Genomic DNA, 25,253 nt, shown 5'->3' with positions numbered 1-25,253 from the left:
TATGAATATACCCTATAATTAAACTCAGTGCCAAATTGTGATTTCCTTATCTTGAATTATAATAGTCATCATTTATTGAGCAACTATATGTGCAAAGCACTGTGTTATTTACTATATGCATTTATGTTTAAGACACAGTACCGCCTACAAAGATTCAGTTATGCATGATAAGTAAATTCCAGACAACACAGGCCCTATAGTTAACAACATGGTATTGGATACTTAAAATTTTGCTAAGAAGGTAGATATTAAGCCAAGTGATCTTACCACAAAGGAAAAAAATTTAAAGTGAAAAAATAAATTTTTAGAAGTGATGGATAAATTTATGGCCTTAATTATAGTGATAGTTTTGTAGTATAGTCATAATATATTTATCTCCAAACTCATCAAGTATTAAACATTAAATATGTAAGAAAATCCTCCAAGTGCTCTTTGAAGCTAGTCCTATTGTTACCTGCATTGTGTAGATGCCCCTAAGACGAGTAAGTGGACCAGCCTAAAGTTAGGAAGCAGGCAAGGCAGAGCCGTGTTCAGCTTTGCCCAGTTTGCCTAAAAGGCCTGGACTCCTTTTCCGTGTCTGTGTTACCTGCCTTAGCAAATAGAAGAGGAGAAAGAAGACAGAGTAAGACAAAAGGGGAGGATCCGCTCCACCCTTGGGTATCTCTGGTTATTAACTAGTTCACTGAGCTGTTGTAATGTTTAGGAAATCGACTCAGGTTCGCTTTCTACTGAAGCCCACCATCAATTATTAAGGACAGCCACGCACAGTCTGTGCGCAGGAGCGGGCTGGCTGCCATTCTGGAGTGGGAATGGCTCTGGGGCAGACCAATCAGCCAGTGGCCTTTCTGTGCTGAGCTTCCACGAAATGACATCCTGACTTACTAATTCCACAGATGACCTTTTTCCCCAAAACCAAGTTCAGATTTCAAGTCTAAAATTTCCTAAGCCAGGATAAAAATAGGATTGTCTCTTGTGGGTTGCCCCTGTTTATCAGCAGTGAATGGAATGCTCAATGATTGTTTATATTTTTAGTCTAGGGAAGCCACTGACTCTTAATCACCCCAAGTGTCAAAGCATGGCCCCCAAAACATGAAACGTGAAACTTAAGGTGACGTGACTCTTTCCCCTTTATTTATTTATACTGTTTTTCCTTTAAAAGAATGTTTACTTTTATAATTTTTTTTAAAAAATCCATTTGTTAAGAAAAATGCCTGATATGCTAGTTCAGTTCAGTTCGGTCGCTCAGTCATGTCTGACTCTTTGCAACCCCATGGACTGCAGCAGGCCAGGCCTCCCTATCCATCACCAACTCCCAGAGTTTACTGAAACTCATATCCACTGATATGCTGAGGGTTAATCTAAAGTTCATCACTTTTCTGCCACCTGTACCATTCCTTATAAAGGATTCTATTGGAGGTGCTGGAAATAGAAATGTGACTGTTCTGAATCTAAATAACCAAGAGAAAGAAAACCCCCTCACAGGAGATGAAGCCTGGGATGTCACGCTTCCTTTCCTTGTCATCATCCCCACCTCCCTTTTGTGGCCTTTGAACCTTTTCATTGAGACGCTTTCTGGCCAGAGTTTATTCAGTGGCTGGTACAGCTTGGAGGTATTGGCCTTTACAGTCCACTTGGGGCCACTTCTGTTGATCGTTGCGTCTCTTGGAACTCTAGGCCTCTGCCTCTGTTTTCTTTTCCTTTCATAAGTCATTGAAGTCCAGAGTGTCGGCAGTGACCTTTGGAGATGTTTTTACAGCTTCCAGAGACTTCCTGACATGTTTTATTAGCTCTTGGTGGTAGCTCATAAAGTGAGTCTCAGCAGAGCTGTGCCCTGTGAGAGATGAGAGCCACTTCCAAAACGACCCGCGCCAGCATGGCCAGGAGGAGGCTTGACCACAGGATATTGGGTACCACCCTCTGTCCAGTTCAGCAGGGCAGAAGTGATTACTTCTCGAAGAAAAAGAGGTCATCCCTTTAGGAAATACAGGGACCAACTTATTCTGCAAGAGGCTCTAGTATGGGAGCCCCCTTGCATGGAAAACAGAGACATCATTGCTTTGGGGATTGAGCTATTCCAAAAGGCTTTTGTGTTCTAGTTTCATAGCGGTAAGCCATAAACCAGAGCTGGTGAGCTCTCTTTTTTGTTTTTAATTTTAATTGGAGGATAATTGCTTTACCATGTTGCATTAGTTTCTGCTGTAGGACAAACTGAGTCAGCCATAAGTATACATGTATCCCCTACCTCTTGAGCCTCCCTCCCACCCCGCCCCCTCAGCCCACCCATCTAGGTCATCCCAGAGCATGAGCTGAGCTCCCTGTGTTATACAGCAACTTCCCATCAGCTATGTTACGGTTGTGTGTCTGTGTCAGTGCTAATCTCCAGATCGTCCCACCCTCTTTCCCTCCATGTGTATCTCTATTCCTGTCCTGCTGATAGGTTCATCTGTACCATTCTTCTAGATTCCAACTTCCTTTCAAGAGGAAAGAAAGAAGAGAAAGCAACCCTCTTTTCAGATTTGTAAGTGTAGAGCAAGATCTCCACTCTCTGTTTTCTCCTACCTGGAGAGGTGGTTTAGCAAAGTGACCTGGGGTTTAGGCTCTGGATTTCCATGGACATAAACCTAGATAGCATATTCAAAAGCAGAGACACTACTTTGCCTGCAAAGGTCCATCTAGTCAAGGCTATGGTTTTTCCAGTGGTCATGTATAGGTGTGAGAGTTGGACTGTGAAGAAGGCTGAGCACTGAAGAATTGATGCTTTTGAACTGTGGTGTTGGAGAAGACTCTTGAGAGCCCCTTGGACTGCAAGAGATCCAACCAGCCCATTCTAAAGGAGATCAGTCCTGGGTGTTCTTTGGAAGGAATGATGCTAAAGCTGAAACTCCAATACTTTGGCCACCTCATGGGAAGAGTTGACTCATTGGAAAAGACTCTGATGCTGGGAGGGATTGGGGGCAGGAGGAGAAGGGAATGACAGAGGATGAGATGGCTGGATGGCATCACCAACTCGATGGACAAGAGTTTGGGTGAACTCCGGGAGTTGGTGATGGACAGGGAGGCCTGGCGTGCTGCGATTCATGAGGTCACAAAGAGTCGGACACAACTGAGCGACTGAACTGGACTGAAACTCCAAGTCTTCCTCTGCCACTGAGCTAGCTAAATGGGTGATTGTGGGCCAGAGACCACTTAAGGCTTAGTTTCCTCACAGAGAAAGTGGAGGTCATAATTGTAGAGTTTTCACGAGGGGTAAAATGTGGCAGTGCCGATCAAGTGCTTAGCGCTGTGCTTGACAGGTGAGCACTCAAAGAGTGTTAGCTATGAAACTATTTTATTAAATTCTTTGGAGAGCTCTGTATGAGCTGTTGATGGAACGATGTTTGTGTGTCTCCCCCAGTCTGGGTCCATCAGTTTGCACAACCTCTTGGGATGTGATTGACAATGGATATCATTTATATAGGATTTGTTGTGACTGGGATCCTGGAGTCATGCAACATAGCAGCCCTCCTTCTCACCTTCCACTTCTTTCTCTCTCTCTCTCTCACACACACACACACACACACAAACATGTATACACACATCTCTGCATGTTTTAGAGTCACATAGCCTACATTTGTTTTGGGGAAATAATTCACTCCTAAGCAGGCATAACAGAAAAAAGCAAGGAGACAATTCAAAGATGTTTGGCAGGGATTTATTTGCATTTTGTGACAAACTAGGCAGAGGACTGCGGCTTCAGATCATTGGTAACCATCAAGTACCGAGGATCTGAATAAAGTGAACTTCGGTCAGAATCAAAAGCAAGGCTAAGGCTAAGTCACTTCAGTTGTGTCCGACTCTGTGCGACCCCATGGACGGCAGCCCACCAGGCTCCCCTGTCCCTGGGATTCTCCAGGCAAGAACACTGGAGTGGGTTGTCATTTCCTTCTCCAATGCATGAAAGTGAAAAGTGAAAGTGAAGTCGCTCAGTCATGTTCCACCCTCAGCAATCCCATGGACTGCAGCCTTCCAGGCTCCTCCGTCCATGGGATTTTCCAGGCAAGAGTACTGGAGCGGGGTGCCATTGGCTTCTCTAATCAAAAGCAAGAGAAGCTAAGAAAGAAAAATGGGACATAAAAGCTGGGAACAATTAGTGAGGCAGCCCTTCTTCCTTCTTTTTATCTCAAGCAAGTCTTTATCTCAAGTCTTTTTATCTCACATCCTGCAAAATCTGTGATGGCTGGCAAAGCCATAAGAAGAGAAAGCCAAGGAAGGAGGACGGCTTTGAGTCCCTTCCGTGTGACGGCTGCTTCGGTTGGTAATGATCACAGTGATGTTTATCCTTGTTTTACAGATTAAAACAAACTGGTCTTGCAAGTGACACCGAAATCACACAGCTAGCAAGGGGCAGAGCTTAGAACTGATATTTGTCGTTATGAAACTCTGGTGCCTCCACTGCCCCAGAGCTTCCCAAATGTCTTTGCCAGTATCATTGCTCCTGTGACAAAAGGAGAATGAGGAAAACAAAGATGTCACATCCAATGCCTCATACTTACTCCTAAATGTATTCTTTGCAAAGGACTGTCCTTTATTCTGAGATTCTGCCTTTCCTGCTTATTTCCTTTTTGGTGTTAAAAACGCCTTTTCTGGGACTTCTCTGGTGGTCCAGTGGTTAAGAATGCAACCTGCCTAATCACATGGGTTGGATCCCTCGACTGGGAAGATGCCACATGTCACGGAACAACTTAGCCGGTGCACTGCAGCAAGAGAAGCCACTGCAATGAGAAGACCTCGCACTGTGACTGGAGAGCAGCCCCTCCTCGCTGCAACAAGAGAAAGCTCGAGTGCAGCCATGAAGACCCAGCATAGCCAAAAATAAATACATAAGTAATCAATTTTTGTAAAAATGCCTTTTTTGAAATTATTGCATTGGCGAAGCTTTTTATTTATTCTTTCTTTTTAATGATGTATTTATGGCTGCGCTGTCTTCGTTGATGCACGCATCTCTCGTTTTTGGCAAGCGGGTGCTATTCTTCGTTGTGATGCACGGGCATCACAGGTGGTGGCTCCGCTTGCTGTGGATCACGGGCCCTAGAGTGCTTGGCCTCAGCGGTTGTGGCACACGGCCTCAGCTGCCTCATGGCATGTGGGATCTTCCCAGACCAGGGACCGAACCCGTGTCCCCTGCATTGGCAGGCATTCTTAACCACTGGACCACCAGAGAAGTCCTGGTGAGGCTTTTTAAATTGCCTTGTTGATAAAATAAAGGAGACCATTGATGTGGATTCCCCTTGCCTAGTTTTTAAAATTTTGCTGGATTTTTGAAACCCAGAAGTTTCGCTACACTAATTTGCTCCCTTAAGGTAAAACATGAAAGTGTTTTAAACACCTCTGTTTGCACCCTGTGATATTCCTTATAGTCTGTGGGTCATTAAGCCATATGTGGTTCTGGCCTATATAGTTCATCAAGCTGTGATGATGTTCAAGGATTGCCTGCTCCAGATATGATAAGGGAATATTTCCTGTGGTTCAGATTCTACCAAAAATGGTTTCTATTAAGAATTCTTTGGGAAACATTGAAATTTCCGATTTTGGAGTCCAGCCCTGAGAGATTGATCGGTAGTGCTGGCCAGGCCCCAAATTTGGGTTTTTAGCAGCCTTTGAGAGGATGCTAACTCTGCTCATCTGGGAATAATACTTTCAGGAACTCTCATAGAAAGACACTGGATCATATGAAATTATCTCTTCTCTGCACTGAGAATTCTTTGTTCTTTCCATCGAGATATGGCATCATGTCAAGCTCAATTCTGTGAGTTATAGGAGATTTCTACATTCATTTCTGATTACAGTATTGGAGAAGAACCATCTGATTTGCTTCAAGCACTTCCTTCCAAAATCAATTTAAGTAAAATTAATCTTTTTTTTTTTTTTAAAAGAGACTCATTTCCTAAATTTGAAATCACTTTTATGCCTAACTAAACATATGATATGTCCAAGTCAAATCCTGGGCCCAGTGGAAATTCTCCATCCTGTATGTGACATCCGTCACTTACCATGGAACTGAGCTTTAAATTCCGCTTCTCTACAGATTTTTCTTCCATGCAAATCAGCTGAGAAACTTTTTTTTTTTTTTTAATTACACTCAGAGAGGATACTTAGTATAAACTTACTTTTATTAAAACGCTTTAATTTATTGTTTCCAAATGTTTTTCTGCCATCCCTGTTTTCATATGAACAGCCTACTTCCAATAATAACGTAGTTCGTTACATGAAGGGATTACTGGCCCAGGAGAGATGAGTCAGATGAGCTGGGGCTCGATTGTAGCTAAAAAAGCACTGCCCCCTTCCCCAGGAGAAGTCATTAGCACTCCCCACCATACCCCAGCATATATGTATTCAAATACGCTTTCTTGAGAGCACGTGTCCTGTCAAGAGTTGAAAAAGATCACTGTTAAAGAACCGGCTGAGATGAGAGCAGATCGCAGCAGTGGCTCTGAATAGAACACGCTCAACCGCTTGTCTTGCTGTGAACTGAGCACGTGTCCTCAGAGCTCTCTTCCTCCCAGTTCAGACCTCTTCTAGGAAAGAAGCCGGTGTGAATCCAGGGTGAGTCTCTGCCGCCCTGCTTCTTTGTTTTCCACAAAGGGGAGCCTTCAACTACTCATGCCTCAGAACTCCTCCTGGACTCCCTTTGACACCTTTATCTTAACCCTGGTGCAGTGCTTGCCCTCAGTTCTGTATGGTGTATCATGCCCTGAACCATATTATACTCCTACTGCAGTCTTCTTGCCTGGAGAATTCCATGGACAAAGGAGCCCGGCGGCCTACAGTCCATGGGGTCGCAGAGTCGGACTCGACCTAGAGACTAAACAACGACAGTTTCAGGATCCAGCAGTGACTCCAGGCGTCACAGTCAGACTGTCCTGAGTTTAAAGCCCCTCTTTACCACCTACTGTGGGAACTTGGGCATAAGACATTATCCTGCAACTCAATTTTAGCATCTGTAAGTGGGAATAATAATTATTCTACATAGTGTTCATGTGACTTAGATAATGCTTGTGAAATATCACAGTGTCTGGCACATAAATAGTACCAGTGGTTAAATTATTTGAAATATTATTTAGAGAAGGGATACACTTTTCTCTTCCACTTCCACTGCAAATAACAACCTTGATTTTTTTCCTTAATGGGTGCTTAGAGTGAAGGGTCATGAAAAGTTCTGAGACCACATCCAGGTGTAAGGGGGAAAGACTGTAGAGACCAGATAGCCACGTCTGCCTCATTCAAACAGTGGAGTGAGGAGAGATGCCATGTTATTTCCTTTTCCAGTACTCTACTGGAGGGCTTCCCAGGTAGCTCAGTGGTAAAGAATCCACCTGCCAGTGCAGGAGACACAAGTTCAATCCCTAGGTCAGGAAGATCCCCTGGAGAAGGAAATGCAAGCCACTCCAGTATTCTTGCCTGGGAAATCCCACGGACAGAGGAGCCTGGTGGGCTACAGTCTATGGGGTCACAAAGAGCTGGACAAGACTTAGTGATTGAACAGCAACAGCTCTGCTAGAAGGACCTTAAGGGTGATAATGCATTCAAGTCCTTAAAGTATTGATGTCTCCTGTGTACCAAGCACTGCAGTGTCCATTGTGTGTATATTAACAAGTGAACGCAGACATGCCCTAGGAGGCTTCAGACTAGTGGAGGAACAAGATAAAAACAAGTAAACCAGAAAATCAAGGTAAAAAACAACCAGAGTGCTGGGAAGAAAACCTTCAGATCCTAGCTACAGAGAATGAAAGGCGGAAACAGAACTCTTTACTGCAGAGTGGTCAGAGGAAGTATCTGAGAAGGCGTTATGAAAAAAGAGGGATGGGACATGTGTTCCAGGCAGCAGGAGCAGGACCAGAAGTAGAAAAGATCTTGACACTGTCAAGGAATTGCCAAGATGCTTGATGGAGTATAATCAGGATGTAAAGCGAACAAGTTGAGGTGGGAGAGGTAGGCAGGAGCTGATCACATAGAGCGCTGGTTCTCAAACTCCAGTTGCCCAGAGAGCTTGTTAAAACTCTGATTTCAGGGCTCCACCCCCAGAGTTTCTGATCCAGTGGGTCTGGAGTGGCCCCCGGGAATGAGCATTTCTGAAAGGTTCCAGGTGCCGATGCTGCTGGCCTGGGGACCACTCTTTGAGAACCCCTCCTATAAGGCTTCTTCAGGCCATGGTAAGGGTTTTGAATTTTATTTGAAGCTATCAAAGGGTGTCAAGAATCTTAGGCTTTAATTATTATTTTTTAAAAAATTACTCAGACCATTGTTTGGAGGATTAATTAGAAATTGTCAAAAATGGATATGATGAGGCCATGGAGACAGTTATTCATAGGGGTTAGGCAAGGGCAGTGTCAGCCGAGAGGGGAGGAAGCGCTCAAGATCTGTCTAGGGGGACTTCCCTGGGGGCCCAGTGGTTGAGACTTCACCTTCCAGTGCAGGGGCTGTGAGTTTGATCCCTGGTCAGGGAGGTAAGATCCCGCATGCCTCACAGCCAAAAAACCAACACATGAAATGGAAGCAGTATTGTTACAGACTCAATAAAGACTTAAAAATGATTCCTGTCAAAAAAAAAAGATAAGAGATTAAAAGGATCTATGTAGAGGTGGCAGCAGATGGGTGAGGGAAGGAGAAGTGGTGAGTGCTGCTTGGGTTTCTGGCCAGCCAAGACATTTGCTGAAATGGGTAAGATTGAGGCAGGAGCGTGTTTGGAAGGAGAGGAAAGGAGCTCATTGGACATGCTTTAGACATGTTAAATTTGGAAAAGAACGTCCCCAAAGGCTCAGAACCTAGCATGTGCAGATGCTCTGGTGCTTGAACGAAAAGTACTAAAGGTAACAGCCTTCTGATCAGTGCTAAAATGAAAACTCTCTGGGTGCCTGGGGACCCAGCCCACTCCTCAGACTTCCCTATGCATGAACCCGGAGTGCTCGGCAATAAATTGCTCCTGCACTGTAGGAGCAGCATCCCCTGAAAGTCACTGTGAACTAGATCAGGTAACTTTGTAAACTAGATTCGTTTTGGGGTAGCTGAAGATTAGCACTGTATCCAATCGAAGTGGAAGCTTCCAGTCTACCCAAGATTTGCCTTAACACAGGGTTTCTTTGGCAACTATTGACATTTGAGTTGGATCATTTTTTGCTGGGGCAGTGTAGGGGGTTTATCAGCATCTCTGGCCTCCCTGAGTGATGACAACCCCAAATCCCTCCAGACATTGCCAGATGTCCTGTGAGGTGAAAAATCACCTCCAGTTGAGAAGCACTGCCCTTAGAGGGCATATCTTCAACATATTAGCCGCGTTGTGGCACCTGTTGCCACAGGACAAACTGTGTTCCCCATTTCCCCATTGCTAAGTCGCTTCAGTTGTGTCCAGCTCTTTGTGACCCCTCGGAACTATAACCCCCCGGCTCCTCTGTCCATGGAGGTTTTCAGGCAAGAACACTGGAGTGGGTTGCCATGCCCTCCTCCAGGGGATCTTCCTGGCCCAGGGATCGAACCTGTGTCTCTTACATCTCCTGCCTTGGCAGGTGGTGGTTTTCTGTTTTGTTTTGTTTTCGCCACCAGTGCCTCCTGGGAAGCCCGTATTCCCTACTGACTATACCTTTTTCTATCCCAGCCTCTCAGAACTCACTTTCAAGGTGACTTTCAGTCAGTCTGAAATGTTAATATGGTCATTGATTAAGCAGATGCTATAATCATCTTCTGGAGAATGATCTGAGGCTTAAAGTGTTCCTGTTAATGTTGTTGATGGGCGGCCTGTAGGAGGAAGAATGGGAGAGTCTGATGAAAATTATGATAATGATAAATCTAATGGTAATAGCTGCTGCTAACATATATGTGCCATAGACATAGATCTAAATACTTCAAAAATATTAACTCATTTAATCCTCACAGCAGCATTGACTTTGGTAGCATTGTTATCATTCCCATTATACAGATGAGGAAACTGTGGTGTAGAGACTTAGCCAAGATCACACAATAGTTAAGTAACAGCTGGATTCAGATCCAGGAACTCTAACCACCCGCCCCTCCCCCCACCCCCATGTCCAACCTCATAACTTTACTGTTTTTCCGAAGGATGGTGAGGGGGAGGACTCTGATGGGAGAGAATATGGTGGGTGTAAAAAGCTCTGCCTGCTAAGATGCATCACCTTTAATCTTCGGAATTAATTATATGTCTAAATTTATAATATCTTTTCAGTAGAAAATTCCCACAAGTTGAAGATATTTGAGAAATTTTGATTTCCACTCATGATAAATCATTGTAAGTAATAAATAAATCAAAAACAATCATTGATTTATTCATCCATTTACCCCCTCTCATTCTGTTTAAAGGAGGCATCTAACGTCAGTGTTCTCAGCAAGCACACTTTTAGGCCACCAATTTCATTCAGTCACAGGGATTCATTTTCACAGACTTGTAACTCTATTTTTGGTACCCAGAAGCAACCCTGCCACTTTCTGTTGCTATTTCCAAGTTGCGTAGAGAAGCCAATGAAAACACTTCCATCACTGTGGCAACTGCAGGCAGCTGTGAAATTACAGGTGTGCCTAGTTTTTGTGATTTAGGAGGGTGGAACGCTCATCCTCTTTCCCCAAACTCCTCCAGGAGCGGATCAGTTGCAGAGGGAACCGTGCTTAGATGAAGGATGGACGACGAGACACGACGAGCTGATTCATTCGATGCTGCCTTGGCCCCTGGGGAGATAAGCTCATGACATTTCCCTTCAAAACATGTTCGGAAATGCAGTTCCTGTAGCTAATGAAATATCGGTGAAACTCAGGCTAACTGGGCCTTCAGGGCTGTCAAGAATGTGATGACAGTTGATACAGGGTTATGCCTGACCCCATCTGTGCTACACTGATAGAGTCTGAAATTCCGTGGGAAAGAGCTTCCATCTGGTGAATTTCTCCAAGGAGAGAAGTTTCTTGCAGTGATGCATCTTATGATCAAAAAAAAAAAAAAAAAATTCATGCTGTTCTTGTGAAAATAGAAAATTGCCATCAGCATAATAGTTGCTTCAGCCTGCTCTTGTGTTCATTTTGATGAGCTTTGGTTCCAGATCCAGTCCATTCAGTTCTGGTGGTGAAGGGACATTTCCTTGGGCTTTGTTAAGCGGATCCTCTCAGAGGCGTCACTAATGTTGATAATAATACTAAAAATGGCCAAGAAGTGTCAGGTACTTGCTTGCTAAGTCACTTCAGTCGTGCCCAATTCTTTGCACCCCATGGAACGTGTAGCCTGCTAGGCTCCTCTGTCCATGGGATTCTCTAGGCAAGAATACTGGAGTGGGTTGCATGCCCTCCTCCGGGGGATCTTCCCCACCCAGGGATCAAATCCAAGTCTCTTAGGTCTCCTTCATTGGCAGGCAGGTTCTTTACCACTAGCGCCATGTAGGAAGCCCTGTCGGGTACTTAGTTACTGTGTTATCACTTTATATGGATAATTCAATGCCTCAGTCCCATGAGATGGGAACAGTCACTGTCCCCTGAATTATGGTTGAGAAAAATACAGGCTTAAAGTGAGAAGTCACCTGCCCCAGATCACAAAAGAGGCAGCAGTAGACCCAGGACTTGAACTTTGAGTACATTCTTGGAGCCCCAGCGCCTGCTCTGTGCTGCCTGCCACACACGACCATCACATGCCTAAGGAAATGCAGCAGCTGGATGGACTGTCCATGTCTGTCTTGGGCCCATCTATACATCAGTTAGGTGTCTGGCGCTTGCAAGGTTGAAAACCTTTCTAGGCCCAGAGGCACCTTCCCTAAATGATTGACACCAGAGGCATCCAAACCTCAAGATGCCCTGGGGCTTATCCTGACAGCTGCCGCTGCAAACTGTTTACAGAACAAGTAGATGCTTGAGGCACAGGCCTGGCCAGCCAGAGCTTGAGCTTACTTAGAGCTCTCAGCAGACAATGAACCAGAAGCGCATCTCCTCTGCCAGAACCCATTATGGCCATCAATATTGGCATCTGTCTTTGCACGCTGAGTAGGAGTCAGGTTCCTGGACCGATCCTGCAGAAAGGACCTTCACAGCCTCCCAAGGGTTTGTCAACATCAGGAAACGAAGTCTCCCAACAGCTCTCCCTGCCAAGAAACATAGAGAACAGATCAAAGTAGAGCTGCCTGATTTGGCAGGGAGGGGATGGACGAAGGAGAGGGCGGCTGAGCCAGAAAGAACCCTATTTCTCAGCCTGTCACCACTGCACACCCCTTTGCAGCCCCTCAGATACTATTGTAACACCTGCAGGATACAGTTTCAAAACCACAGTCAGTCCCATCCTACCTCCTTGATCTTATTAACTCCATACTGACACTGTCTCACAGAGCCTAGCACAGAGCCTGGCACACTGGAAGTGGTGAATACATTTTTTATTGAGTTAACATGAATCAGGGGAAAAAATGTCATTGTTCTTTTGAATCTTCTACTTTGCTTTTAAAAAAGTCAGGGGAGTGTGGTAAATCCTATGGAGGAAACTCAACTAGAAAACACCTTTAGGGAAATATATTGTGCAGACTCTCATTTTCTCCCTTTTCCTCGTCTTTGTGTCCTGCTCTCTGCCCTGCCATGAGTCTCCTCAACAGTAATTAAATTGTCTTGAAAATGAAAGTATAATTCTCTCGGTTGTGTCCAACTCTACAACGCTATCGACTATAGCTTGCCAGGCTCCTTTGTCCATGGAATTCTCCAGACAAGAATACTGGAGTGGATTGCCATTCCCTTCTCCAGGGGATCTTCCCAACCCAGGGATCAAACCCAGGTCTCCCGTATTGCAGGCAGATTCTTCAGCATCTGAGCCACCAGGGAAGCCCCCAGACTCTCTTGGCTTGATGCTTATTTCTAGGGTGAGGTGCCTGTCTTTGTTCTTAGCAGTCTACAGATCCTCATCCTGCTTGCTCTTGACAAGGGCTGCCTGATCAACCTTCATGTCTTGTGAGATGTGATCTCACAGAGGAGCTGGAAGCAGGGGCTGCTGGCTGAGAACCAGGCTCAGCCTCTCTCCTTCACCCTAGTGAAGGAACAGGCTGTATCACGAAGGAACACACCCAGGAACAGGCTGTGTCCTGTGGCCAGGATGCACCTCTGCTTCAGATGCTACCGCCAGGCAGGGCAGTGTGGGGACTGCACTAGGGGGATCTTGGCAAGCCTGGGGCAAGCTACCGTCCACACGCAGATGTGCCAGGGAAATGCTGGAGGAAGGTGTTGATGGAGAGAGCGTGGCTGTGAGTGAGTTCCTGTCCTAAAGCGCATTGGCCTTCACTGTTTTTTCCTACGGAAGAATGCAGAACAGTTGTCTCAGTGGGAGTGATTTTATTGCCAAGTGACCAGGTTTTGTTTTTTGTTTTTTTTTTTTCATCAGTCCAGTGAGGTGTGAGCAGCTAGTTGCCAAGATGAATGGACTGAGATCACTTGGGTTGTAGAGCTCTGAAAGAACAGGATCTCCCAGTTCCTTTCCTGGAACTAACCCTGAGTGCCGGCATGTCAGCTGCTGGTCCATGTCTTAGCTCAGGCAGGGTGTCAACATCCATGACAAATGATACGGCTTTCTATCTTTATAGGTTTTTAAAAAGTTAGTGAAATTAGACTTAGTCTCTTTTCCACTTCTAACCAGCTCTGTGGTTTTGGCCAAGTCACTGATTTCTAATATTTGGGCTTCCCTGGTAGCTTAGCTGGTAAAGAATCTGTTGGCAATGCGGAAGACCCGGTTTGACTCCTGGGTCTGGAAGATCCCCTGGAGAAGGGATAGGCCACCCACTCCAGTATTCTTGGGCTTCCCTGGTGGCTCAGACAGTAAAGAATCTGTCTGCAATGCGGGAGACTGGGGTTCGAGCTCTGAGTTGGGAAGGTCACCTGGAGGAGGGCATGGCAACCCATTCCAGTATTCTTGCTTAGGGAATCCCCATGGACAGAAGAGCCTGGCGGGCTGCAGCTCATGGGTCACAAAGAGTCAGACAGGACTGAGAGACTAAGCACAGAACAGCACATAGACTTCAGAAATGAAAAGCAAAACAGAACATAATGTCTGGGATGGTAGCTCTTCCAGAGCAGTGTTTTGGAAATTTGAGTGTTCTTATTTTGGAAACAGACTTGGGCTTCTGTGGGTGGTCCTGCCACCCACCAGCTGAGTTTCTATTTTCTCATCTGGGAAGTGGGAATAATTATTCCCTGCTTGCAGGCAAGTCAAAATTTAATTGAACATTTTCAATATTCCCTGAAGTTTCTATTATATAGGAAAGGGTTCTGTGGCCAATTAGGTTTAGGAAGCCCCCGGTGGCTCAGAGGTTAAAGCGTCTGCATCCCCTGGAGAAGGAAAGGGCAACCCACTCCACTACTCTTGCCTGGAGAATCCCATGGAGGGAGGAGCCTGGTAGGCTACTAGTCCATGGCATCGCAAAGAGTCGGACACAACTGAGCGACTTCACTTTCACTTTCACTTTAAATTAAAAATAGCAAGTTTCTTTAGTGTTGAATTTCTCAGAGCCTTTATAATGTTTATATACATCAGAAAATTTCCTGTAAAGGAATGGAGTGAACGTTTTCTTTAACTCTGGCACCCTTTAAATTATTTTAAGGAACATCTAACTATATGAGGACAAACTTTAGGGCACACTGGATAATATATGTAAATTTAAGCTCAGGCCAGTATATGGTAAAAAGTATGAGTAATTGTAACCATTTATTGGACGCCCACTATGTTTGGGGTAGAGTAGGTAACACTAGTGGTAAAGAACCCGACTGCCAAAGCAGGAGATGTAAGAGACCCTAGTTTGATCCCTGGGTCAGGAAGATCCCCTGGAGGAGGAAATGGCAACCCACTCCAGTATTCTTGCCTGGAGAATCCCATGGACTGAGGAGCCTGGCAGGCTACAGCCCGTATGGTTTCAAAGAGTCAGACACAACTGAAGCAACTTAGCACAGGATAAGTAACAAATCAAGAAAGCAATCTGCCAGCATATGAGCAAGAGATGTATTTATGCACCTATTTCCCAGATACTCTATTTTTTTAAGCACGCTGCTGCTGCTAAGTCGCTTCAGTCGTGTCTGACTCTGTGCGACCCCATAGACGGCAGCCCATCAGGCTCCCCGACCCTGGGATTCTCCAGGCCAAGAACACTGGAGTGGGTTGCCATTTCCTTCTCCAATGTATGAAAATGAAAAATGAAAGTGAAGTCGCTCAGTCGAGCCCGACTCTTAGCAACCCCTTGGACTGCAGCCCACCAGGCTCCTCCGTCCATGGGATTCTCCAGGCAAGAGTACTGGAGTGGGGTGCCATTATACTCTTAAAAAAATATACACTTCTGGATATGGTGGGTCTTTTCTGCTGCACACAGGCTTTGTCTCACTGCGGTGGATGGGCTTCTCTTGTTGTTTGGGCTTGAGTAGTTGTGGCACACAGACAACCCCAGATACTCATTAAACGTACCAGCTAGTATACTAGCTCTATCCTGATTAAAAAGGAAACTAATCAACTTCCACGGTGAGGTGTCCTTCTACACCACACCCACATATAAACAACCTGCTCACCCTCCTGGACTTGACTGGAGGCTCCATGGCCTGTCCTGTCCACCCCTTTGAAAGGCTATCTCACTTCTCTCATGCAATCACTGTTGTTTGTCTAATGACTTGGAATCACTGGAGCCCGAGTTTGAATCCCCAAACCTCCACTTACTGCCCCTGTGACCCTAGATACATTATCTGTGTTGCAGTTTCTCCAACTGTAAAACTTGGACTCCACCCACCTCATAAAGATCAACATGAGATGGAGAGATGAAATGAGAAAGCTTAGGCACCAGGCTCTGTAGTGAAAGCACCAGCGTATATGAATTTCTTTCATCCTTACGGAGTCCTGTGGGGGAGGTTCTCCAATTACCTCCAGGGCACCACGTGCTCACATGCGGGTGGATATGAATGTGGGCCAGCTGGGTTCTGGATCCAGGCTCTTGCTGCTTCTCCTTCCTGTGCTTTCCTGTAAAGGACCTGAGTGGTGCCTGACACATGGTGGGTGAAACTGATGCACTTTCTTCTCCCTCCACATGCGTTTCATCTGCTCAACTGTTACCTCTTATCATATTAATCAATGTATTCTCCCCTCCCCCTGGACCTTGCATAATAAAGTTTTACTCATTTAATAGTATGCTTAACACGTAAAGACCACGGGGCACCAAGTTCTGGAAGTTCATGATATTATCATGGAGCTCTGAATAGGATTGGGGGGTGGGTAAAGTGGGGGTCACTGGTCATGTCAAATCCCTGGGGAACTGCAGGAAGCACCCTATTTCTGCCAGTTCTGCCCTGAAGTGAATAACATTATAAGTGGGCCCTGAATATGGTGCCTGCATTCAGGATTTGAGCCACTGGGGAAAATAAAGTTGCCATTAATTGAAATGAGAGGACTGTTTTCAGAGATTTCTGGGATTCCATTATTTCTGTGGACAATAGGAAGGTGTTGGTCCACAGAAATATCTCCCAGCAATAAAGAAAATTTTTGTTGGAAAAAAAAAAAAAGTGACCCCTGATATCCCTTCATTTCTTTTGGCTCTCTGGAGAACCACAGATCACTACAGGTTCGCACATGTCAGGTTCGTATTATGTCCTGGGAGGACAGGGTCCAGGGAATTCTTGATCTTGTCTTTTCTCAGCTCAGGTAGGAGCCGAGGAGCTCTGTGTGTGAATCAACTTGAAGGAATTCTTAATGGGCCAGGTTCCTCTGTCCATGGGACTTGGACAGAGGAGGGTGGGGGACTTGGGGAATCGCTGGCCTTGATCTTCTGAACAATATGCAGGCTTTCCAGCTTCCAGGTGCAAAGAGTGAATCAGGGCCCTGGGAATAGCATTTGAGTCTGTGCCATGTGTTACGGGGAGCCTGGGAATTTAAGCAGAGACGCCATTGTAGATAGAGAATTGCTTTGCTATCTTTTCGCTTATTTGGCTGCATTGGGTCTTAGTTGCAGCATGCAGAATGTTTCACTGCAGCACTCGGAGTCTCCAGTTTGGCTCATGCACTCCAGAGTGCAAGGACTCAGCAGTTGTGGCCCACAGTCTTAGCTGCCCCACAGCATGTGGGATCTTCCCTGACTAGAGATCGAACCTGCATCCCCTCCATTGCAAAGCAGATTCTTAATCACTGGACCACCAGGAAAGTCCCTTGATTTGCTGTCTTAAGCAGTGGGTATCCCAACCACATAGCTAGGTAATTTCGAGCCCCTTAACTTTTCTGGCTTATTTTATTCATCACATTTTAAGGCAGGCCAGGCATTGATGTGGTATTAATACAAAGTGGGAGCAGTAATAACAAATAAGAACATTTAGAGTGCCAGTCACTCCACCAAACTATCAGGTTGCCCAATTAACCTATGAAAAAGTTGAGGTTCAGAAAGATGAAGTCATGCCATCAGTGGGGCTGGAACAAAGGGCATCAAAACTATGAACCCAAGGCTTTCTGACCCCAAGGCTTCAGACTTGAGAACACCCATTCCTATCAGGTTATGTCCAACCCTCGCCAGTTTCACATGATCTTTTCATGGACCTGGAACATTCTGGGGCCGTAGCTAAAAGGCAAACATCTTTAATTCCATCACAAACCAGGCAGTGCCACGAGGGGCCCATCCTGGGTTCTGCTGCTTGAAACAGCTGTTCTGCCCCGACGCCAGCTGTCTGCATCCAGCTCAGTTTGCAGAGGCACTTGGTAGGATGTCAAGGAACCCATCTCATGCCAGGATGTGCAGAGAATGAGGCAGCTTCCCAGTCACTCAGCAGGGACAGACTTAGAGTCCCAGGCCTCTGAGGAAGAGGTGTCAGCCTGTTAGCAGTCTTCAGATCAGTGTGGGTTGGGGAAGCAACCCTAAGAGGAGACAGCCATCTATTTCACTGGGAAATAGCATCTCAGAACAATAGAATGTTACATCTGGAAAGGAACTTGATGGATGGATAGATGCGAGAAGAGGTCTCTCATTCCTTCCACTAGCCCAGTGGCGCCTCCGCCCCTGCCTTGAGGAGTCTGAGACACTCTGATCTCAGCTACACCTTGTGGATATTCACTGAGGAGCCTGAAACCTACACAAGTTCATCAGGCTTCTCCAAAGTTCACCCTGATTGATTGTGACCCTAGTGAGAGGTTGTGTCCTGGCTTCCCAGGTGATTTCTGGGTTTATAACGTTGACATCGGCTCCACCTCTTCCCAAGCCCAGGTTGAACTGAGCTTCCTGAAGGCAGAGGGGGAAGCCCCAGACATCTCTGCTGGTTGACCTCATTCAAGCTGTTGCAGCTCTTCCCTGTGATTTTCATTTATTTATTTTTAAGTTTTATTTGTCTTACTCATCCATTTCTCTTCATGGCTGTACACAGGCATTCTCTAGTTCCGGTGAGCAGGGGCTCCTCTCTCGTTGCGGTGCTCGGCTTCTTACTGCGGTGGCTTTTCTGGTTGAGAAGCGTGGGGCCCAGCGCATGCGCGTGGACTCAGGAGTTGCGGCACACAGGCTTAGTTGCCCCAGAGCATGTGGAATCTTCCTGGACTAGGCATCGAACCTGTGTCGCCTGCCTTAGCAGGCGGATTTTTAACCACGGCACCACCAGGGAAGTCCCTCTCTGTGATTTTTTAACCAGTCTCACAAAGAGTTAGGAACTTTGAGAGAAAGGATCATTAAAAAGCAAGAAGAGCTTAAGGACCTTGGACTGAAAGCAAGAATAAGAGTGATTTAACTATTCTGGGGGTACTGGGTTGCTTAGAAGACCACCTCCACTCCTCTAGATATTTTGCCCAGAGTCAGCCTTAATAAGAGGGTAGTTTAGCAGAGTGCTTACCCAGGAAAGTCCTCAGGGAGTTCAGCACACAGAATACAAAGATCCCATGTGCTAAGACTGAGGTGACCCAGAGGGAGGAAACAGAATGTCCGTGATTGAGCAAGTGTCTGCACTGAAGTTGCACTCCTGGTGCTGAAGCTGGCCCCCAGAGTACGTGGAGGGTGAGGATCTGGACAAGGCAGAGCAGGTGACCCAGCTTTTCCCAGGAGGGTGTGCGTGGGCTCAGTTGAATTAGCACATCAGGAGTTTCACTGGGGTTAATGTTTTAACTGAGTGTCAATATACTTAATGTCATTTTGTTTGAACATTCCATGACACAATAAAACCGTTTTTAATGAGCGTGGTTTGTTTGGGTTTGGTTTTGAATGAAGGAAGGGCAGTAGGAATTACCAGGGTGAACTCGTGCTGTGGTGAAGACTTCAGATTTTAAAAACCGAATATAATACGTGTAGGCCAGAGAAATCCAGACTTTATGTCATGGGAATTTTGTGACACTTTTAGTCCTCACAGTCATTTCGTGGTCGAGAATCTATTTCACTTTGTTGTTGCTGTTAAGGTTTGTAGCTTTTTGACTGTGTTGGGTCTTAGTTGCGGCATTCAGGCTCTCTAGCCGTGGCACATGGTCTTAGTTGCTCTGTGGCATGTGGGATCTTAGTTTCCCTACCAGGGATCAAACCCGAATCTCCTGCATCACAAGGAGGATTCTTAACCACTGGACCAGCAGGGAAGTCCTTTCTTCACTTCTTGGTGAGTTCTGTGCTGTGGAATTTTTGTGACCTGGGAGATCAACTGCTGGTGGGTTTTATTCAGAACCTATCTAGGACTGGATGGCTTCGAATCAGGTCACATTTGGTTCCTTCTCCTGATGAGGAGTAAAGGTCTTCAGCCAGCCTGCCTGGACTCACTGCCCAGCTCCTTCACCTCTTTGTGGTATGACTGTGGACAGGGAACTTAATCTTCCTTATCTGTGAAATGGGCATGGTGGTGGCGCCTTCCTTGTGGGGTAGTTTGTGAGATGATGCAGTAGCTCTGGACCAGAGTAAACACTTAGCTGGTATCGTTGTCACTGTTAACACCAGCGCTGACATCCCACAGCTGGCCCTCTCTTACACTGTGGTTGCTGTGGTCACAGGATCTCAGATTTGGACAACCCAGCGATTCCCAAAAGCTGCATTAAAATCTCCAAAGGTACTTTTAAAAATTAGCTAGTCCTGAGATCCCTGCGAGACCCAGAGAGTCAGAAAGGGGACTGGGAATCTGTCCTGTTAACAAATGCAGGTGACTGTCATATGCAGCCAGTGGTGGAAACCACCTTCTCTTACCTGGGTCCTGTCTCTAACACTAGCAAGTGGCCTCTGCTTGAACATCTCCCTGCGTGGGGAACTCACCACCACCCTGGACCATGAATCCCACTTTCAGACATCTCTGACAATACAACGGTTTGTCCTCCCATTGATCTAAAGAAGGAAGGGACTGCCTCCAGCCACAGAAAGAGACAGCGTAAAGTGGTGGAAAGAGAACAGACTTTGAAGTCAGAAAGAAATTCTTGAATTCTTCTCCCACACCTGTAAGCTTTGTGGCCCAGGGTGAGTCGTTTGCTGTTTTCTTCCCCCTTTCATTTTCCAAATGACAGGTTTTCAGTATTTGAATATGATGTTTCCAGTTTTTTTCTGGCCTCCAGACATGATTAAGACCTCAGTTTCCCTTATCACTTTATGATCAGGCTTCGTTCCTGCCCAGTCATATAATCCCCAAAGAGGAATATGGTTCTCTGGGTGTGGTTCTGGGTCAGGGAGTGAATTAGGGTTGGCAGGTGCTGAAAGGGGCTGGAATTTATTTCCAATAGTTCTTTCCCAATATATGTTTTGATATATGTTTTGTTGTTGTTCAGTAGCTCAGTTGTGTCTGACTCTGCGACCCCATGGACTGCAGCACATCAGGCTTACCTGTCCTTCAGTATCTCCCAGAGTTTGCTCAAAATCATGTCCATTGAGTCGGTGATGCCATCCAACCATCTCATCCTCTGTCACCCCATTCTTCTCCTGCCCTCAGTCTTTGCCAGCATCAGGGTCTTTTCCAATGAGTCAGTTCTTTGCATCAGGTGGCTAAAGAATTGGAGCTTCAGCTTCAGCATTAGTCCTTCCAGTGAATATTCAGGGTTGATTTCATACTGTACCACCAGGGAAATCTAGAATGAATTACTTTTGCTATCTTCTCTCTCTCTCCTCTGCCTCCTTCAATCATGTATCTCAGGATATTTTGTTTATCAGTCAATCCTGGCTTACTTCAAATTTTAGAAACTCTGGAAAATGACCTGATAGTTTTCTATTTATATGAAAATAGACTTTTCAATATAAATATTAAATACAATTTGAGGAGATGCTTCTTTCCCAGTATGAGTGAGAAGCTAGTAGAAAGATGCATGAGAGGTCTGCCAGGTGTGAAGAGTTAAATAGGTATTAATTTTCACTGCAGCCTTATGGCCTTGGATGCGTCAAGGTTAAACATGGGCTTACAGCATTTCCCTGGGGAATCTTCCCATAGAACAATGGTTTTCAGACTGTGACTCAAGGGCTATTGCCTCGGAACGGGAGAAGGGGAACTCAAGCAGGCACAGCTCCACCTCTACATTCTATCGTCATTTGTTCACTTAATCACTCAACAAATACTCACTGAAAACCCCCATATTCTTTTTTTCCTTTTCTTTTTTGACTTCTTATTTTATATTGGAGTATAGCCAATTAACAGTGCTGTGGTAGCTTCAGGTGAACAGTGAAGGGACTCAGCCACGTATATACATGTATCCATTCTCCCCTGAATTCTCCCACCCAGGCTGCCACATAACATGGAGCAGAGTTCCCTGTGCTATTCAGTAGGTCCTTGCTGGTTATCCGCTTTAAATATAGCAGAGTGTACATGTCCATCCCAAACTCCCTAACTATCCCTACCCCCTTTCATCCCCACTGGCAACCATAAGTTCGAGAGAACCCCCGTTTTCTGGCATGTGTTTGATGCCAGGGATATAACTGTGAACAGGAAGTGATATTCCTTGACATTTCAAAATTTTCATTCTAATGGGAGACCAAAAAAGGGACAATTACAAGACAATGGTAAGTGTAATCCTGGGAAAAGTACAGGGTATTATAATTTGCCTAACTAGGACTAAGGGTGAGGAGAACAACCCAAAGAAAGTGATAACTTACTTGAGTCTTGAATAACAGATGAGAGTTAGCTGCACAAAAAGGGGAAGCTGAGAAGGAGGATTTCCATCTATGAACTCTACAATCTGTGCCAATGCCCAGAAGTGAGGGAATGGAGCTTAGCTCTGGCTGCTGCTGCTGCTGCTAAGCCGCTTCAGTCGTGTCCAACCCTGTGCGACCCCATAGACGGCAGCCCACCAGGCTCCCTCGTCCCTGGGATTCTCCAGGCAAGAACACTGGAGTGGGTTGCCATTTCCTTCTCCAATGCATGAAAGTGAAAAGTGAAAGGGAAGTCGCTCAGTTTGTGTCCGACCCTCAGCGACCCCATGGACTGCAGCCCACCAGGCTCCTCCGTCCATGGGGTTTTCCAGGCAAGAGTACTGGAGTGGGGTGCCATTGCCTTCTCTGTTAGCTCTGGAGGGCTGGGTATTAGATGCAAGTTGGGAGGATCCAGAGGTAATAATGGAGACATGCAGACTTATAAAACCAGAGAGTGTCTTGCCTGCCATGTTAAATAGCTCTGATTTTACCTTGTAGCAGTTTTTTGCTTGCTTTAGTTGCTAAGTTGTATATGATTCTTCTATCTTGAAGCAGTTGAAGCAGTAGGAAGCTGTTGTAGAGTTTTGTGTGGAAAGAAGACATCCTGGTTAGATTGTGTTTGAGGAAGATCCTCCATCTGCCTGGTGGAGACTGGAGCAATCCAAGAGTAGAGGAAGGAAACCCCACTAAGGGAGGGCCACAGCAAGCCAGGCAGGAGGTGTTGGCAGCGGGAGCCAGGGAAGTGGCAGTCGGGCTGGAGAGAAGTTTATAGGTTAGAAACTGTTTGGACACGATTTGGTATTTTGTGTACATGTGTGTGGGTGTGGGGTGTGTGTGTTGTCTCTCTGCGTTTTTAAAAATTTTAACTATAGTCATTGTTGATAACTATATCAATATACAATCTTGTATTAGTTTCAGATGTACAGCTTCAACTTCTTTTCCATGATAGGATGTTAGAAGATATTGAATATAGATCCCAGTGCTATACAGTAAATCCTTGTTGTGTATCTATTACATACGTAGTGGTGTGTATCTGACAATCCCATATTCCTAATTTATCCCTCCCCTACTTTCTCCCCTTTGGTAACTATAAGTTTGTTTTCTGCGTCTGTGAGTCTCTTCCTGTTTCGTAAAGTTGATTTGTGTTATTGTTTAGATTCCATGTATAAATGATATCATACAGTGTTTGCCTCTCTCTGTCTGGCTTCCTTCACTTCGTGTGATCATCTCCAGGTCCATCCATGTTGCGGCTGCATTATTTCATTCATTTTTAATGGCTGAATAGTATTCCATTATATGTGTGTGTGTGTGTGTGCATGTGTGTGTACATGCTTAGTCTCTCCATTGTTTCCAACTCTTTGCAACCCCATGGACTGTGGCCACCAGGCTCCTCTGTCCATGGAATTTTCTAGGCAAGAATACTGGAGTGGGTAGCCATTCTTTTCTCCAGGGGATCTTCCTGACCTGTGTCTTGAATTGAACCTGTATCTCCTGCATTGGCAGGCAGGTTCTTTACCACTGTGCCACCTGGGAAGCCAATAGATGGATAGATAGACAGATATAGACCAGACAAGACTGGGTATTCATTGCCCTGCATGTAATGGAAGAAAGATTCTGCTGGTGAATAAAGAGAGGTTGTATTTTGAAAACATAAGTCATTTTCAGTTTCTGACTGGGGCTCGTGATCAAAGTACTGGTGCTTCTGTCTAACTGTCCAGTTCTAATGAGGCTTATTAATGTCATGTTACAGTTCACTCTCTCGTTCGGGCCATTTGACTTTCGGCAGGTCTGAGCTTGTAAGAAATGGTCTCTGATGGCTTTCATTGCCAGTCCATAGTGAACACACGCCTCTCTGAGGTCCTCTTGGGTCTATCTTGGTCTACATCCTCCTCTACACAGACAAAGCGGGCGGAGCCACCAGCCAGTGTAGAGGTGGGGATGTGGATAAAGAAGATCCTCCAGCAACAGAGAAGTGGTGCTGCGGGAGGGGCGGGGCGGGTGACAGGCAGGCACCTGTGGTTGGCTGAAACAGCACTTCCTCTGCCCGGCAAATGGCACGTCTGAAAGAATTAACAATCTGTTTAGAACATATGATCACTTGCTCTTCTATTTTCCTTTCTCTGTTCCAGCCACTATGATAATAGGTACTAGAGTAACTCAGGGTAGGAGTGCGGGGAGGCTGAGACCAGGCAGAGGGAGTCGGGGAAGAGAGTAGTAGCCAGTTTATTTCTAACCGTTTGCAGCTGTCAGCTTGTTTGGGGCCTTTTTTTCTTTGTCTTTTTCTCAGGCAGAGGAACAAAGTCTTGCTACACGGGACTGTTTTCCTTGGCACAGTGTACAGACACTTTCTTGAGGAACGCACTGAGATAACACAAACCATCTGCTTAGAGGAGTTGGCCTTCCAGACTTGAGTTTTCGTCAGCAAGATCAGGAGGCCTCTTCAGATAAATATATATAATTCTGCAGGAGGCAGGAGAATGTGGAGGGAATGGGCAGGAGAATAGAGTATCAGGGGGGAGTTTTTCAGAAATTGGTCTATGTTGTTAGGGTTGCTTTTCTTTCTTCCTTCCTTTTTTTTCTCCTTGTGATCCAATCGCGTTTTATTTTGCAAGTATTTTGGAAATGGTATGTTCTCAGCCACGCTGCCAGAGGCTTGTTTTCTTTTCCCACGTGTGTGGGATGTTGTTTTTATCCATGAGCTATTGAGAATGAGTAGTTTTTATGACTTGGAGAGGGATTTTCACATGTGCACTCCTGGTCCTGGCCCCCAAAGACCCAAAGGAACAGCACAGATGCTCTCAACAGGATAGACAGTGTGCGGGAGCAAGGGCGGCGGTTCTGGTCGTTGTTCCTGACATGCGGGGCTTCCCTGTGGCTCAGTGGTCAAGAACCTGCCTGCAGGAGACATGGGTTCAGTTCAAGACATGGGTCAAGAAGATCCCCTGGAGAAGGAAATGGCAACCCACTCCAGTATTGCTGCCTGGGAAATCCCGTGGAGAGAGGAGCTTGGCGGGCTACAGTCCATGGGGTCGCAAAAGAGTCCGACAGGATTTAGCAACTAAACAACTGACAGGCCACGGCGCGTGCTGGTCTAAGCCGTTTCGGTCATGTCTGCTCTGTGACCCCATGAACTGTAACCCCCAGGCTCCCCTGTTCATGGGATTTCCCAGGCAAGAATTCTGGAGTGGGTTGCCATTT

The 25,253-nt window shown here is 45.8% G+C and overlaps 1 protein-coding gene across 3 annotated transcripts in view; it reads left to right on the top strand.

The window, feature by feature from the left end:
- The window catches only part of MOB3B (MOB kinase activator 3B), a 250,687-nt gene that overhangs the window by 135,801 nt on the left and 89,633 nt on the right, over window positions 1-25,253 (top strand). The window lies entirely within an intron of this gene.

The sequence above is a fragment of the Ovis canadensis genome, chromosome 2 (assembly GCF_042477335.2).
Source record: "Ovis canadensis isolate MfBH-ARS-UI-01 breed Bighorn chromosome 2, ARS-UI_OviCan_v2, whole genome shotgun sequence".
Classification (NCBI taxonomy): domain Eukaryota; kingdom Metazoa; phylum Chordata; class Mammalia; order Artiodactyla; family Bovidae; genus Ovis; species Ovis canadensis.
Note: the sequence above shows the minus strand (reverse complement) of the source record. Positions and strands in the feature narration are given on the sequence as shown.